Below are 15,071 nucleotides of genomic sequence, written 5' to 3' on the forward strand. Positions count from 1 at the left end.
AATTAATATTACTTTCTCAGGCCTTTTATTATTGAGGTACAAAGAAGCAACTTTTATTTATTCATTTACATTTCAGCAGTGAAATTCGATTCGAGTGCCTTACGTATTATGTTTTTGTGACACAATATTAATAATCTTTTCAAACATATATTTTTGTAAAATTTATGTATCAAAGCTCGTTTGGGAAGACTGGCAGAGCTCAGAAAATTGATTTAAATTAAGCAGAATATTTAAATGTTTCAGATTATATTTTGAGACGAAAAATGTGAATACAGAGAAGAATAAAATATATGATATAAATATAATAGAATATAATAAAAATACTGCATTTTTCTATTTGTTTAAACTAAAGTTTGGCTTCCAGACTTTTTCAGATGCAGAAAAAATTCAGTTAAGTCTTTGAAATAAGAATTGTATTAAATATATAAATATACATAATATTTTAAAAAATTTTTTTATTTACTTTATATATTATTTTTTTTTAATTTAATTTTTATTTTTTTATAGTATTTTCAGTTTTGATATATTTTGTATTTACATATCGATATATTCATTTCAGGAATTTTTATTTTATTTTATTTGATTTTTTATTTATTATCAAAATTTGTTAATATATAGGTATACAAATTGTCTTAACATATTCGTGTATTTCCGATGAATTGGGAATTAAATTTGATTTTGATTGAAATTAAAATTGATTTGGAATCAGATTTACAATCCGCTTCGATCACTTCATAGCCAAACTCAGGCGCTATCTATCTGCATAACTGGCGCATCCATATTCAGTGAACTGCCTTGTTCAAATTACATTTATTTAGCCTTAAGCTCACACTTTCTGATAACTCTGGAGCACGCCACACAATTTGCCTCACAGTTGCTCCGCTCTGGGCGTCCCATGCGGCGTATGCGCAATTTGTATGCCATACAAATGTATTATTTATGTGTACATATATACCATAGCATATGAACGAACTGTATTATTTTTATGCAGCATGCAAATATAAAAACGGAAACGTGGCTAATTTTCAACGTCTCCAAATGAAATCAATGGCAGCTGTCAACGCATTGCCCCCCGCGCCCCTCCACCCAGAAGTTCAAATGATAAATAATAGAAAAATGCGCATAGAAATTTGCTGTGGGTTAGGCTGTTAGGCGGGGTGATAAATGTGCGTGACAAGCGCCTAACTCTTGGGCTTTTAGCCTACTAATGTGGGTGTGTGTGTGTGTCTGCGTGTGTGTGTGTATGTGCAGTGCGTGAATACAAGTCGATTTTAAAATGTGTGCGCTTGTGTCTGTTGTATTATTGAATATGACATTTATATGCCACCACAGGCCACATGCGCATTTTCACATAATAGATACAGCGCACACGCGCACACACGCACACATACATACGGCTATAGATACAAATACAAATGCGCTGCCATTTGGCCTAGCGACCGTCAGGCGCACGCATTTTGGCGGTTGACATTGTGACAAAAGCCGAATAAAAACATTGCAGCGCACAATCGACAGCCAATAGATGCAGATAGACACATACATACAGATGCAGATAGACACACACATACATATGTATATGTATAGCACACTCGCTTTGTTGGTCAAATTAGCCGAAAACTTTTCACTAATTATCTGCAATTTCAATTAAGCGCATAGAAGACCAAACAAACACGTTCTAGGGAAAAGGACAAACAAAAATTTCAATTGATCTGAAATAAAACCTAAATTTTTAAAAATTCTCCATCAGCTTTAAAGAGGTTTAACTATTATCAATGGCATTACCAAACAAATCAAACAAAAATATGTATAAATCCATATTAACAACAAAATGGTAAACAAAAATGCAATATATTTGTGTTACATTGAACAAATACGAGTTGCATTAAATTGTGAGTTGCAACTGCAAGATACCCTGTATATTACAAAAAGTTGTGCACAAAATAAATTAATGTAATACATATTAATGAATGTGAGCCGAAAGCAGCGCCTGAAAAGGTTCTAAAGCGAGATGATTGAGTTGTTGAATGATGCAGCGGGAGATAAGGCAGAAGAGATTGGAAAAACAAAGTCCAGAATGTCGAATGGGGACTATTTTGATATTCAGTTATTCCTGTATGATAACATACTTTTTGAGTACATCTCGCATATACTACTATACACCACTCGGCAATACTTTGCGGATTTTGATGGCGAGGAATTTATGCAACACATTACTTAGTGGAAATCGAATAGCTGCTGCCCACAAAATTATTACCTCACATAATTTACTACAAAAGCGTATTAGATATGGTATACACACACCCATACACACACACACATTCATGGAACAGCTAGTTGAAGTGGTGGGTGCGCAAATAGCAGCAAAAACGGTAAAGTGGAACGAAAAATAAATTAGAATTTTTGTTTAATTGGAAATTTGAGGCGAAATAACAAAAATGTTTTCACTTGTTCATTGTTGTTGCTGTTGTTGTATTTGAATATTGCTGTTGTTGCTGCTGTTGTTGTTTTTGTTGCTTTTTCGCTTGCTCGCTGGTTCGCTTTTCTACAGCGCTGACATTGCGCAAATTGAGCTTTTCTCATCATATTAAATTTCATCAATATGTACCTATTATTTTCATTTTTAGCATCATTATTTCTGAAAATGAAATATTGCATAGAATACTGGAATATCAACACAGCACTCAGCTAGACAATTACAATTGCAATTTACGCGGAATTCTATGGAGGATATGGCACACGGTTTTTACTTTTGTGTTGCGTTGAGCGAAAAGCGTAAGTGAGACCGAGCTGCCAATTAGAAAAATATTAAATGATATTGTAATAGCTGGTAGAGGAGAGAGCTTTTAATATTAAAGAAATATTCACATGGTTCATGATGGAGCGATTAAATCGTGTAAAAGTATAATTGCCTAAAATTGTGAGTGATGGTGCATTATTATTTTTAAAAATTATTACATTTATGATTGATTGTAAAGAAAGCAAAAAAAGGTACCGAACGGTTTAGATGTTAGTGGACGGGTTTAAAAAAAATATTATGAGTGAAATGCATAGATTCAAATAAAGAGATTCTATCAAACACTTCTTAAGTAATAGAAAGAAAAAAAAAAAATAAAATAAATAAATAAATAATTATAATATATATATTTTTAATACATATATTACATATCATTTATTTTATAATATTACTTTTTAAAATAAAAACTGCTTCTTAGCTGTTCGGGTTTCTACAATGAATTTTTGTCTTCTTAAATTTTTTGACTTTGAATATCTATAACCTTCAATATACATCGAACGAAACTTTTTTAAACGTATATTTTCTGCTTAGAAAACTTGCAATTATATGTAAATGTCATAATCGCACACTGAAAAATTACTGTGCATCTGGAAAAAGTGTATCAAGCGCACGTAAAGAGCGCAGTAAGCAGAGCTCTTGCTTATCTGTGGGTGGCTGTGTATGTAATACACAAAAAAGAACCATCGAATGGAGAAGAGCTCTGCAGCAGCTCTCCTAATCGGGCACCCGAGCTGAGGTCTCTTAATTGTGGTATCAGCTTCCAGTCGATGCTTCGCAGTTAAATTCTTAATGCTTTTCAATAAATTTTTTTATGTGCTGTTTCTTCTATGATTTGTATGCACATGTATTTCTGTTGAGCATGGATTTATTTTTACTTATTTTTAAAATATATCTTTTAATAAATGTGGAAAAACGGAAATATATATAAATATATTGAATCTGGATGGACAAATTTAAATATATTTTCGTATTTTCTCTTGCCGCAAAAGCAACAACAACATGCGTATTTTTCATTATGCTGCAAGCTAAGAAGCAAACGTATTTTTAAATGAGATTCTTCTTGGCAATATAAATCAAAAATTCAGGCGAAGCCTGGAGGCTTTGAGTGCAAAATGTTGTTGGCTAGCCCAGATAACAACAAAAATGTATTTCATATAAGCATTGAAAAAATATCGTTGCTATGTATTTGTGGGCTTATTTAAATAAATTGTGGCTTAAACGAAAAATATGAACGATGCCTGTGTAGCTTTGGAAAGCAACTCGAATTGCTTAGATGTTTTTTAATTGGAAATTTACCAAAATTTCAAATGCTGCAATAACGTTTGACCGACACCAAAATATTATCGCTTTAGCAAAAAATAAGAGATATACTTAAAATTTTCGGCACACCATTAACGTGGCCATAAAGTTTGTTAGTTGATATAAGCCAGAATCAAATAAATTCAACGCATTTCCTCTAGCGCCATTTTGGTTCATTGTGAATGGCGAAAAAGTTAAAACGCATTTCCGACCGCGCCCCCTCGCCACCTCGCCACCCACCACCCGCCTCGCCTGATGTGTGGCGCATTATTAACGCACATAAAACTCGCATATAAAGTGATTTAAATTTATTAAATATAAAAACGCCCGCTGCAGCAAAGATGCGCGCATAACAATTGCAATAAAATTTAACGTGCATCGATAAAAATATAAAATCCAATAAAAGCAACAACAAAGCAACATCGATCTCACGCATACGAACAGACAGGCCGAGCAGAGCGGAGAGCGAGAGAACTTCATTACTTATTTGAATGGAAAAAAAAAATACCAAAAAAGACAAAAAAAAAAAAAAAAAAAACAAAACATGTACAAAATAATGAAAAAACTCACAATAGAGCCCGTGAATGGACACTGTGTTCCAGTGGCGGCGGACCGAAGGGGGTTGGCTTTATTTATGCCACACAAATGAAGCGTATGAGTCGAGTCGAGTCGAGTCGAGTCGAGTTGAGGCATCAACAAAGGCTCGCGTTAAATGTTTTACGTTTATTTAAGAGCTCGTCTCTATATAATGCACTCGCCGCACTCATAAATAATAATTATCATTTTTCAATTTCGAGCAACATTTTCTCGCTTTGAATATCAGAAATCAACTTTACTGACAAATTGCTCTTTTAATTGAAGCTCAACTCTTTGCGCAATTGCACGTTCGAGTTGAGTCTTTTATTCTATTAAGTGGAAATGTTGTTAATTTTAAGAAATATTGTTTGTAGACTTTCGTGAGGCGTGTAATTGCATTTTAGAGGCAATAACCTGTGGAGCTTAACAACTGATGCAATTAACCAATTTGAGTGAAATATATATTCAGATTAAGACAGCCAAGAAAAGCTGCTTTGCTGCTCTTTTGGGTTTCGTGAAAGCCCTTAAGCTTTATTGAATTTGGTATTTGATATACATATATTTTTAGCTAGAATTTGCGTATACGAATTTAAGAAGTAAATCAGCATATATTTATTTGAATTGATAATCAGTTTATTTTTTTTTTTTTTCGATCTATACAGAAATGCAAATTATCAAGAATTATCGAGAATGCATTTTTTTCAAGGGGATATGATTTTTTTTCTATTTATCGCGATTTTCAATTTAGTGGGGTACAAATTATAGAGACTCGATTGTAAATTTAAAGTGCAATTCCAAATCTTTATTTTGTCCTATGACAGTTGAAACTCTATCTCAGCTCGATTATCATAATATAAAAAAAAAAGTCCAAAACTCCATTCGTTTAAGCTAAAATCATAATAAAAAGCTCATTAAACTGCAATTGAATAGCACAATCCGCATCCAATGACACTTGATTAGACTTGTCATAGCTTTGGCAGCTGGCTCTCAGTGCTCGAGCGGAGCGCATTCATTAGATAGAATTAATAATTGGCTTGGCAAACAATTTTTGTGACTGCCTCGAATGGAAGTTGGGAATTTAATCCGCTATCATGTTTCGCTGGGATTGTTTGTGGATAAGTTTTGAAAAAATATCTGAGAATGGCGTAGAGACCAATTGCATAACTTTCTTACGGTCTGTGCTGTGACCGCACTTGGTTGCTGGCTGCTGCAATGTGGGCGTGGTGTGGGGGCTAGTGGTATGAGCTTTATGCTGCGCCAACGACATCAACAAAAGTTCTGCAGTTTTTGTGCGCTTGGATGTCAACACATCGACACATAACGGCACATTCGACCAATTTACACACACACAGCGACAAGTTCGTCCTGTGGCAGGCAAGAGCCACTCCAAGGACTCAGCTGCAGACAAGCAGCCTCCGCCTCCGCCTCCGCCTTCGCCCTGGAGTTGAGCAAACTTGAACTTTTGCGGTCCGGCCAGCTGCTGACTGCCTGCCCGACTGTTGCACAGTCTCCCACAGCAGTATGCACACCACCCATACATATAAATATATATACATTTATATATATGTGTGTGCACTTCAAAGCGCTGCGCCCACAACATTTTTGGCAAGTGCGCGCTCTAATTACATGTTGGCCTAGAGGAAAACTCGAAACTTGGCGACTGTGGAAAAGTCGGCTTGAGCATGCGTTGCGGTTTTTCATTTGCATTCGCCTGGACGAACTTAGTTGCCCAACGACTTTTAACTGAATGAATTGTGTTGAAGCATCTTCCACACTCGCTCTGCTATTTTCCTTTCCGTTTTATATTTTATTTTCTCCTCTCTCTTTTTTTTCTCGCTTGCAACGAGTATAATTACATTTGGGGCAGCTGCACTGGGCTGGGCTGGCTGTATCTATATTTTATTTATGATTTTCACAGTCTTGTTTTTTTTTTTTTTTGGTCGTCTGTCGCAGGCGTTGAGTGTGCTGCTGATAATTTCAGTCGGCTAGGCAAATTTACACTGAGCTACAGAGTTCACGGTTTAGTGAACAACAACAATTTTCTAGCCATGAATGCATCCGGGTAGACGAGCCCCAGCCTGGTATGCAGCGACTGTTTCGCTTTTCTTGTGCCCCAAACTTTCTGTGGGGTGAAGGAAAATCATTTATCAATGTCAGAGAATGTGCTGCATGCACGAGAAGTTGTGTCTTGATGGTGCAGGAGACGGCGAACGTAGCGGCGGGGCGACTGGCGCTCGCTTCCTTCAACAGCCTAAACTCTGATGTGTGTGAGTGTGTGTGGGTGTGTGTGTGTGCCGAAAAACTTGCGACTTTGTTTCACAAGTGATTTTGAAAATTATGCACACGCATAAATGCGCTCGTTCGTTTCAAGCCTGAAAACTTTGAAAGCATTTTATCAATACATAATTCACCAAAACACACGAAAACAATAAAAACAACAACAACAACAGCGCGTAGAAACATAACAACAGTACGCACAGCTTTAGCACAGCAGATTCTAGATTTGTTTAGTAAGTTATAATAATGGCATACGAAAAGCTGAAGAGAGAGTATATGGGGTTTGTTAAACGAGAGAGAACTCTGAGCATAGAGAGTTGGGTATTTAGTTCTCATATATGACGATGTTATAAATTATTAGTTACGAAGTTTTCAGGCTAAAATCCCTGACTAAATTAGTCATTATACCAGCCGATAATGATGTCGAGCTTCTAGTTTTAAAATCATAGTTGCATATTGTGATGTAAAGTGTAGTATATTATGCGTAGAGGATAGTCAAAGCAATGATCAGAGCGTATTTATGTTGACCACTCTAAGCTTCAACAGACACTGTACTATTAGATATTTATTGATGTATATTTGGAAGGGATTTATTAAACCTTAGTGTGGCTATAAGCATTTTATTATTCATTTCATTATTCATAATAAAAACCATTATCAAAGTGTGTATATTAGATGATTATAACTACCTGGATTTACAATAAATCCATTCTAAATATATTTAAAAATTTGTTTAGGAAATATTTAGCAAATACTGCAGATCTAACAGCTCTGCTGATAATCTGGTGAACTTCTGTTTAGTATTTCAATTTAATTCTGAATTACGAATGAATTTGATTTATTTTGAGGAAGGATTATCTCCTTCAATCCTTTCAATAAAAACTCTCATTATTATTGAGCGAGTATTGGGCATTTGATTGCAGCCTGCTGTCGCTGGCTTACTGGCCGTATCTCTATTTTTTCTGCTCAACATTCAGTTCAATGTGGGCGTTTGGCTTTGTCTTGGTTTATGGCGGAAAAGTTTAGCACTTAGCTGCAGAGCTGCAGAGCTGCAGTCGGCAGTTGCCAGCTGCCAGCTGCCAGTTGGCTGAGAAGCAGCTCAACAGCTGAGCAGCTTTCAAGTGGCGTCTCATAGCGGCTTTCGTTCTTTTTAAGCGGCCGAGCGACGGTTCTAATTCTCTGGCCGGCACTTGTTTGCTGGCGAAACAAGTTTGCACTCGAAACTCGTAAATAATGAATGGGGCAAAAGCGCAACCGCACCATTCATAATGGAAAAAGTTGCCTGGGTCCACTCGAAACTATTGCACTTGATGCAAGGCTTGGGTCCCATGCTGTATGCCGCATACCGAATGCTGCATGCCGCTTGCTGCATTGCTGCAGCAGCTCTGCTGGCAGCCGGCGGCGTTATTGTCATGTGTACAGTAAAAATAACAAATAACAAACACTGGGCGTACCACTACATGCCATAAAAGACTGGGCCACTGTTTGTACATTGACGGCTGTGGCCTTGATGTGGTTGCATGCCATATGCGCCACACCACATGCCCCACACCACATGCCGCATGCCGCATCCAGCCATCCAGATGCCGTTGGTCAGCGCTCGGCTGCTGCCAAGGTTAAAGTTTCCATTTTAATATTGTATCTGGCGTTGTTTATCTTATAAGCTGCACAGGGCTTAGCTTTTCATTTCAATGGCCATTTGTATAGATGTTTTGAAAAGGAAATTGAAATTTTTGTTAGTTTATGGCAGCGATAAATAATCGAGTTTAGTTTCCATTTCAGAACGAAAACATGATGCTGAGTTGGCATTGAATATAAATCCTTAATTGCGGAAGATGTCATGTAATCTACGCGCCGATAAGTAGGCTACGATTTAATGTCCTCAATTAATTAATTTTTTTTTTTTATTTGTTTTTTATTTATTTATTTTTTTTTATTATATTATTTAAACAGGCTATTTACTGCCTAATTGGCAGTTTAACAAGTTGAACATAAGGAATTAATTTATTAAATATTCACAAAGGATTTACTTTGTTTTGTCAAGCTAAGTGACAAATTAGAAATATTGATTTTCAATTAATTATTAATTATTAATTATTATTTACAATTATTAAATTGTAAATAATAATAAAATAAAATTGTTATGCAGATATATTAACTTCAAATTCATTTTTACAAATAAATGATAGGTAAAACTAATTTATATATCATTCGAATATTATAGAAAAAAACATTATAATATACAAAAATATATTCTCTGATAGAATTAAAAAAATATTAACATTGCATTTTATTTTTTATTAATTTTTTATTTTTTGTATAAAATTAAAAAAATTTTTTTTTTAAATCTAAACAAAAGTTCATATTTTTATGGCGCACTTCTTCGAAGCTATATTTATTATTTATTCATTTATTCATAATAACTGCAAACAACTCAATTTCACTTACCTTATTCAACTTTTCAAAAATAACCGCAAATTGTTTGGGATTTTCGCAAAAGAAACAACTTTATTACGAATGCAAGCCCCAAAAACAGAGCAAAACAAAACAGAGGAACAGAGGGAGAGAAAAAAAGAAACCGGATAAAGCTTGCTTAAAATCTGCGTTTCGAGCGGAAATTGGAATTCACACACACGTCGTCCAACAGATGTCGCCGCAGCACATTTCCCCTGTAATAGCGCACTGTACGTGTGTGTGCATGTGTGTGTGTGTGCTGCGAATGTTATGCCGTAATTATTGTTGTATTTTGACTTTAGTTTGAATCTTTTGCGGATTTAAATGCATTTAATTTATGTGGCTGCATGTGCGCACATATTTACATTGGACGCTTTCAACACGACGTCGACTTGGACATTGCAGCGCCAAATGGCAAATGGAATGTGGCGTTTGTGAGAGGGCGGGCGGGTGTTTGTGTTTGTGTGCGTGTGTTTGCGTTTGTGTTTGTGTTGTATTCGGCACACACGTGCATTAAACTCGTATTTTTGAAAATCTCAGCTTGCCGGGCCGGACACGAGACACGAAGCCGACCGAGTCCACCATGCGATTCAAATGTAACAAGCAGACTGAGTGCGGCTCAGCAGCGGCAGCGCCAACAGCAGCAGTACCAGCATTAGTTGAACGGGGGGCAGCGGCGGCCGACGAGAGCATAAATAGCGGCCGCGACAGCTGTAACGAGTAGCCGAAGTGCGTCGGCCTCAGCGCTGTCCACAACAACCGCCAATAAGCAGAGAGCGCGAGAGAGAGAGAGAGTCTGTGGCGCCTCTCACCCACTCGCTGTAACAGCGGCTCGGCTGCTGATGCGCAAGCGTCTGCTCTCTCTCTGTCTCTCTCGCTGTTATCGAGGTGAATATACATACGGCACTGTTAAGAGGAGCAACAGTTTGGTATTGTTTTTGGCTATATAATGTGTTGCAGGGGTAAACATGGGGAAATGTTTAAATAAATTTAGAAATTTGAAATAAATAATATAAATAATAAAAAAATTTAGATTTTGTTGAACATTTAATGAGTCAATGAACCATCTATTGTTTATTAAGTGCAAGTAGTTTTTTGGGTATGTAAACAAGATCTAATTGCTGTGCAAGCTGCGCTGTTAAATATTATCCGCTGTTATGTTAAGGGTCTAATTTGCTGTTAAAGCTCACCCCTCTTGCTATAATTCTGTTAGTTTACAGTCATCGTCCGCTGTTGTTACTAACAGAGCGAACGTAGCTGCTATTTAACAGGAATGAAGCTGTAGGTAGCCGAAGCAGAAGCCGAGCGGATTAAGATTAACTAATTAGATTACCTGAATATATTATAAAAATTCTTTTAATTTAAATATGTGAAAATAATATATTTCTTAATTTAAATAAGTTATGTATCTTCCGTTAGTCAGTATGCTTTAAAATACTTCTATATATGTATATGGAGAGAAGTAAGCAGTCTAATAGCTTTTAAAACCGCATATGATTTGATTTGTGCGGATTCATAATTATAGATATCATAGTGCTAGTCTGATCTTTTTTAAAATTCCGTTCAAATAGTTTATATATTGTTTCTTCTCGCGGAAGGACCGCAACTCTTTCAATTATGGAAGCATTGTCCGAGATAATAGCGCAGCTAAATTGAACTCAATTGGATTAATTGAGTTTTGCTTGGGTCTTGTTGAAAGCGTAAAGAGTTGTGTGAGAAATCAAAACAAGTCGCAGTTCATAATTCACTCGAAGCGGCCATCCATTAACTTGATGCACTGCATCAGTGTAATTTGCTCTGTTCAGCTGTTCACCTGTTCCGGTTGATTACTGTTATCTCTCAGATGAGCGAACTTTGGCGCAGTCATAATGCAACAGATTGCTGAGTGGGAAAGCTGCTTATCCCCTCCAATACTTTTGCTTCTTATGAAGTTCAGCAAATTATTGTGAATGGGATTTTATATCCCTTACTCTTCTCTCTCGCCCTCTCTCTTTCCCACTGATTTGCTTTGTTTTTTATTTTATTTTTTATTCGGGGTTGATTTGTATGCAGCGCTAAAAGCTTGAAAAATGTTTTACCCGCACGTGTTTCCTGCGCTTTGATACACACACACACACGCACACCCACACAGATATTCGAGACACATTATATAAAATAGAATGTGTAGGAAAAATAAAAAGCACAACAATGAGATGGCAGTTGGGTTTGCGCTGCGACAGTCACATTACAATTTTCAGGGGTTGAGGGTTGCCCCACCCTTAGGCAAGTGGAAGAGCATGAAAAGTGTTGCAGTTCGTTTTTGTTTTTGCCTTTCTTCTTCTTATTTATGTGGCAGATTTCGTTGGGCACATTAGGGCTTCTAATGAATGAGTGGGAAGGCCGGAACGGCACCTCTCTGTGGGGAGTATTTGCACTCGCACTCTCGCTCGCACTTGCACTCTCCCTCTTCGCATTGCAAATTCTTCGGGCTGCATTTTCCAAATTGAATCCTGCGAGAATGCGCGCAGACAAACATCTAAATTGTCAACGTAATGTGACAAAATATCGAAGTCAGCAGGTAGAGCCCGAGACGGGAACAGGCAGCAGCCATCAGGACAGTAGCCAACACCCGCGAGGACATCGCCTGACGCCTCTGTCGACTCTGTTGCCTCTGTTGCCTTTGTTGCCTTTGTCGCCTCGGCGACTCAATTCAGCTGTGTGAAGCTTGCCAGGCACGAATTCAATTTCGCGTCCACAGATGCCGTTCACCTTCGGCACGTACCACTATCAACGTCAACAAGTTACACACGGCGGGCGGTCGGGGCTGCCGGCTGCCGGCTGCCTGGTGGGCGTGGCAAACTAAAGTGGAAAACAGCAGTCAGACAATACAATTGCTTCCTTGAATGCATCTGCCGGCTCCACGGCGTCCTTGTCGCTGTCATCCTACATCCGTTGAAATCGTGAGACGCTCCCGCGCTTAGTCTCCTCCGCCCGGGCCCCAGCTACCGCTTCCGCTCCCACTCCTGCTCCAGCTCCAGCTCTAGCTCCCGCTCCCAGTTTCATTCCCTGTCCGCGCTCCTTGTTAGTCACCATGGCGAATGCTCCTGATGCTTCTGACATTTTATACTGAATTATTTATTTAGTTTTGCTTTCTCTATGTGCTCATTACTTCCTTTTTCTTTGCATACCCTGTAGACGGGAAGGTGCCTCGAATGGGGTAGATTCACTTGGGAAATAATATTGAGAGAGAAATGACGGAAGTAAGGGAGAGTAGAAAGCAAGAGAGAGAGAGGGAGAGTGAGATAAAGTGGGTGGAATAAAGTGACAGAGAGAGAGAGAGAGAGAGAGAGAGAGAGAGAGAAAGAGAACAAAATGAAAAGATAAGATGAACAGGAAATGAGAAAGAGATAAATAATATAGATAAAGAGAGAGAGAGAGAGAGAGAGAGAGAGAGAGCAAAATAAAAAGATAAGATGAACAGGAAATGACAAAGAGATAAATAAGATAGAGAGACAGGCAGAGTAATAAATAATGGGTAATACCAGCTGGAGGGATTGCTAGACAGAGAGAGAGAGGAGATTATAAAGATTATGCTGTGGATTATTTAAAATTTAAAATTATCTATGATCTTCAATTGATATATATAATAAAAGTAGAGAAATACTCTACAGAGACTTTTCTTGAAAATATCATACTGGGTATTTGCTAGTTGGGCATACCCCTCTGTGTCGGTATTGATAGTCTTTTCTGCTCCCTCGCAAAGTTGTGTACGTACTTTGACATTTTTATTGTGCTGCGTTAAATTTGCAGACGACAAAGTCAAGAAGGTTGAAATATTATCCAAGTCCACGACCAGAGCAAGGCGATCGCTTACGAATCTAATTAAATGTGTGTATGTACTACATGCTCTAGATATGTATGTATCTCTCTAGATATCTATATAAGTATCTCTTTGAATATAGATGCATTCTATATACACTTTGCGAACTTGGCACCAAATGAAATTGAACAAAATGCGGCTCTCAAACTGTTTGATTACCTCGGAGATTTGCGCTCTACTAAAATTAAATATGACTGAGAAATATTTTCAATTTGTGGGCACGCAAACTTTTCTCTCCCTCACACTCTCTTCTGCTCTCTCTCTCTCTCTCTCTGTCTCTTTATATACATGCTATGTATACTCCGTACATTTTGTTACTTGCTTTTGGTTACCCATGGGAAATTTTCTAACAGAAAATAAAAGTTTCTGGTCAAGTGAGTGCAAAACTTTTAAGTGACGCACTTTTTTTTTCGCCTGTTCTTCCTTCACTTCTCCTTATTACTCCTCTGCCTTCTACACTGTAGGTGGTTAAGTGGAACTGGATTATGGATGGCTGTACAATTTATAAGGCTTGACTTTGCTTTGCACGATTTTTGTTAGTGTGTGTGTGAGCACTTTGATTACAGCTGTTGATTACATTTGCCATTTGTGACCAAGTATATAGAGCATCCAATAACTGGGGACAAGCGTCGACTGATTTCCTTGCGGAGCGTCTAGATTGATGAGCTTCCTAACTGTTATGCATTCTTATCAGCTTCTTCAGCTTCTTGATTGTTTTTGTGTAGGGCAAAAGCAATGCTATAAATGTTTCACTGAAACAGTGCTGGAAATGATTCTACTTGATTCCATACAGTGTTGATTAACATTAGAAATGATGATTACATTACATATAACAACGGTTTATTTATTTATATTTAAACTCTAAAATTGATTGTTAGCTTCCGTTCATATTACATATTATTGATACTGTACAAATAAAATCTTTTCATTTACTTTAAATTTAAGAATTTGTTTGTTTATTGCTAACTCTAGTGACAATTTAATCTTGTTTAGCACTGACATCCTCGAGTCAGCTGCCATCAGAGTCAATATTTTGGATTATCAATTTTTGAATTATCCCATAAATCTGCTCATGCAGTTACCGTAAAATCAGTCGTCCTGGTTTTGCAGCTCTGGTAATTTGGGCCAATTGTTGAGATTCCTTGTTTAAGCTCGGCATGTGGGAAATTCAGATTTGGATGCCATAAACAAATTCGTAATTGCCTTGTAATGCCTTGTGTTGACAGACGTACGACAAACAGATATGGGCGGGCGCTAGGCCCATTCACTCAGAGCGAACTGGAATGCTAGAAACAGCAGAGAGCACCGTATATGTATGTGTGTGTGTGTACGGTTGCAAAAAATTAGCATAAAACTTCGATTTCGCCTGCGCACATTGCGGCCGGCCGTAAATGGCAAACGGACGGAAAACGAGGCGCAAAACGTATTTGCCAGCCTACAAATGGCAATAGATTGTCGACCATAAACCGAATCGGGCCTTAATGCTGCATACGTACGAGCACGTGAATGAGAAGCTGTAGCAATGTAGAAGAGAGCGCGCGACTATCGGATACCCTGTGGATAGTGGCTGAGTGATTGATAGAGAGCTATATCAGTCAGTGGGTAGCTTACATACGAGCAGAGCTCGGGAGGGTGCTGATCTAAAGAGAGAAGGAATAGAGCAGAGAGAGAGAGAGAGAGAGAGAGAGAGAGAGAGAGAGAGAGAGAGAGGGAAAGAGACAGAGAGAGAAAGAGACCGAGAATTGGAGAATATCCTGTGGTGAATAAAATGGAGGTAAAGCACATACGACTATGCAATACCCTCTGATGAGC

General features: G+C 37.7%; 1 protein-coding gene across 1 annotated transcript in view; it reads right to left on the minus strand.

Annotated features, from left to right (window-relative positions):
• The window catches only part of Tmtc1 (Transmembrane O-mannosyltransferase targeting cadherins 1), a 57,356-nt gene extending 47,334 nt beyond the window's left edge, over positions 1 to 10,022 (minus strand). Inside the window, exon 1 of the mRNA XM_089463588.1 lies at positions 9,395 to 10,022. The gene's annotated coding sequence lies outside the window, so the exon portion shown is untranslated. The remainder of the gene's footprint in view (positions 1 to 9,394) is intronic.
• Between the last annotated feature and the right edge of the window lie 5,049 nt (positions 10,023 to 15,071).

This window comes from Drosophila arizonae, chromosome 3, assembly GCF_054131065.1.
Source record: "Drosophila arizonae isolate 15081-1271.41 chromosome 3, UAZ_ARI_1.0, whole genome shotgun sequence".
Lineage (NCBI taxonomy): Eukaryota > Metazoa > Arthropoda > Insecta > Diptera > Drosophilidae > Drosophila > Drosophila arizonae.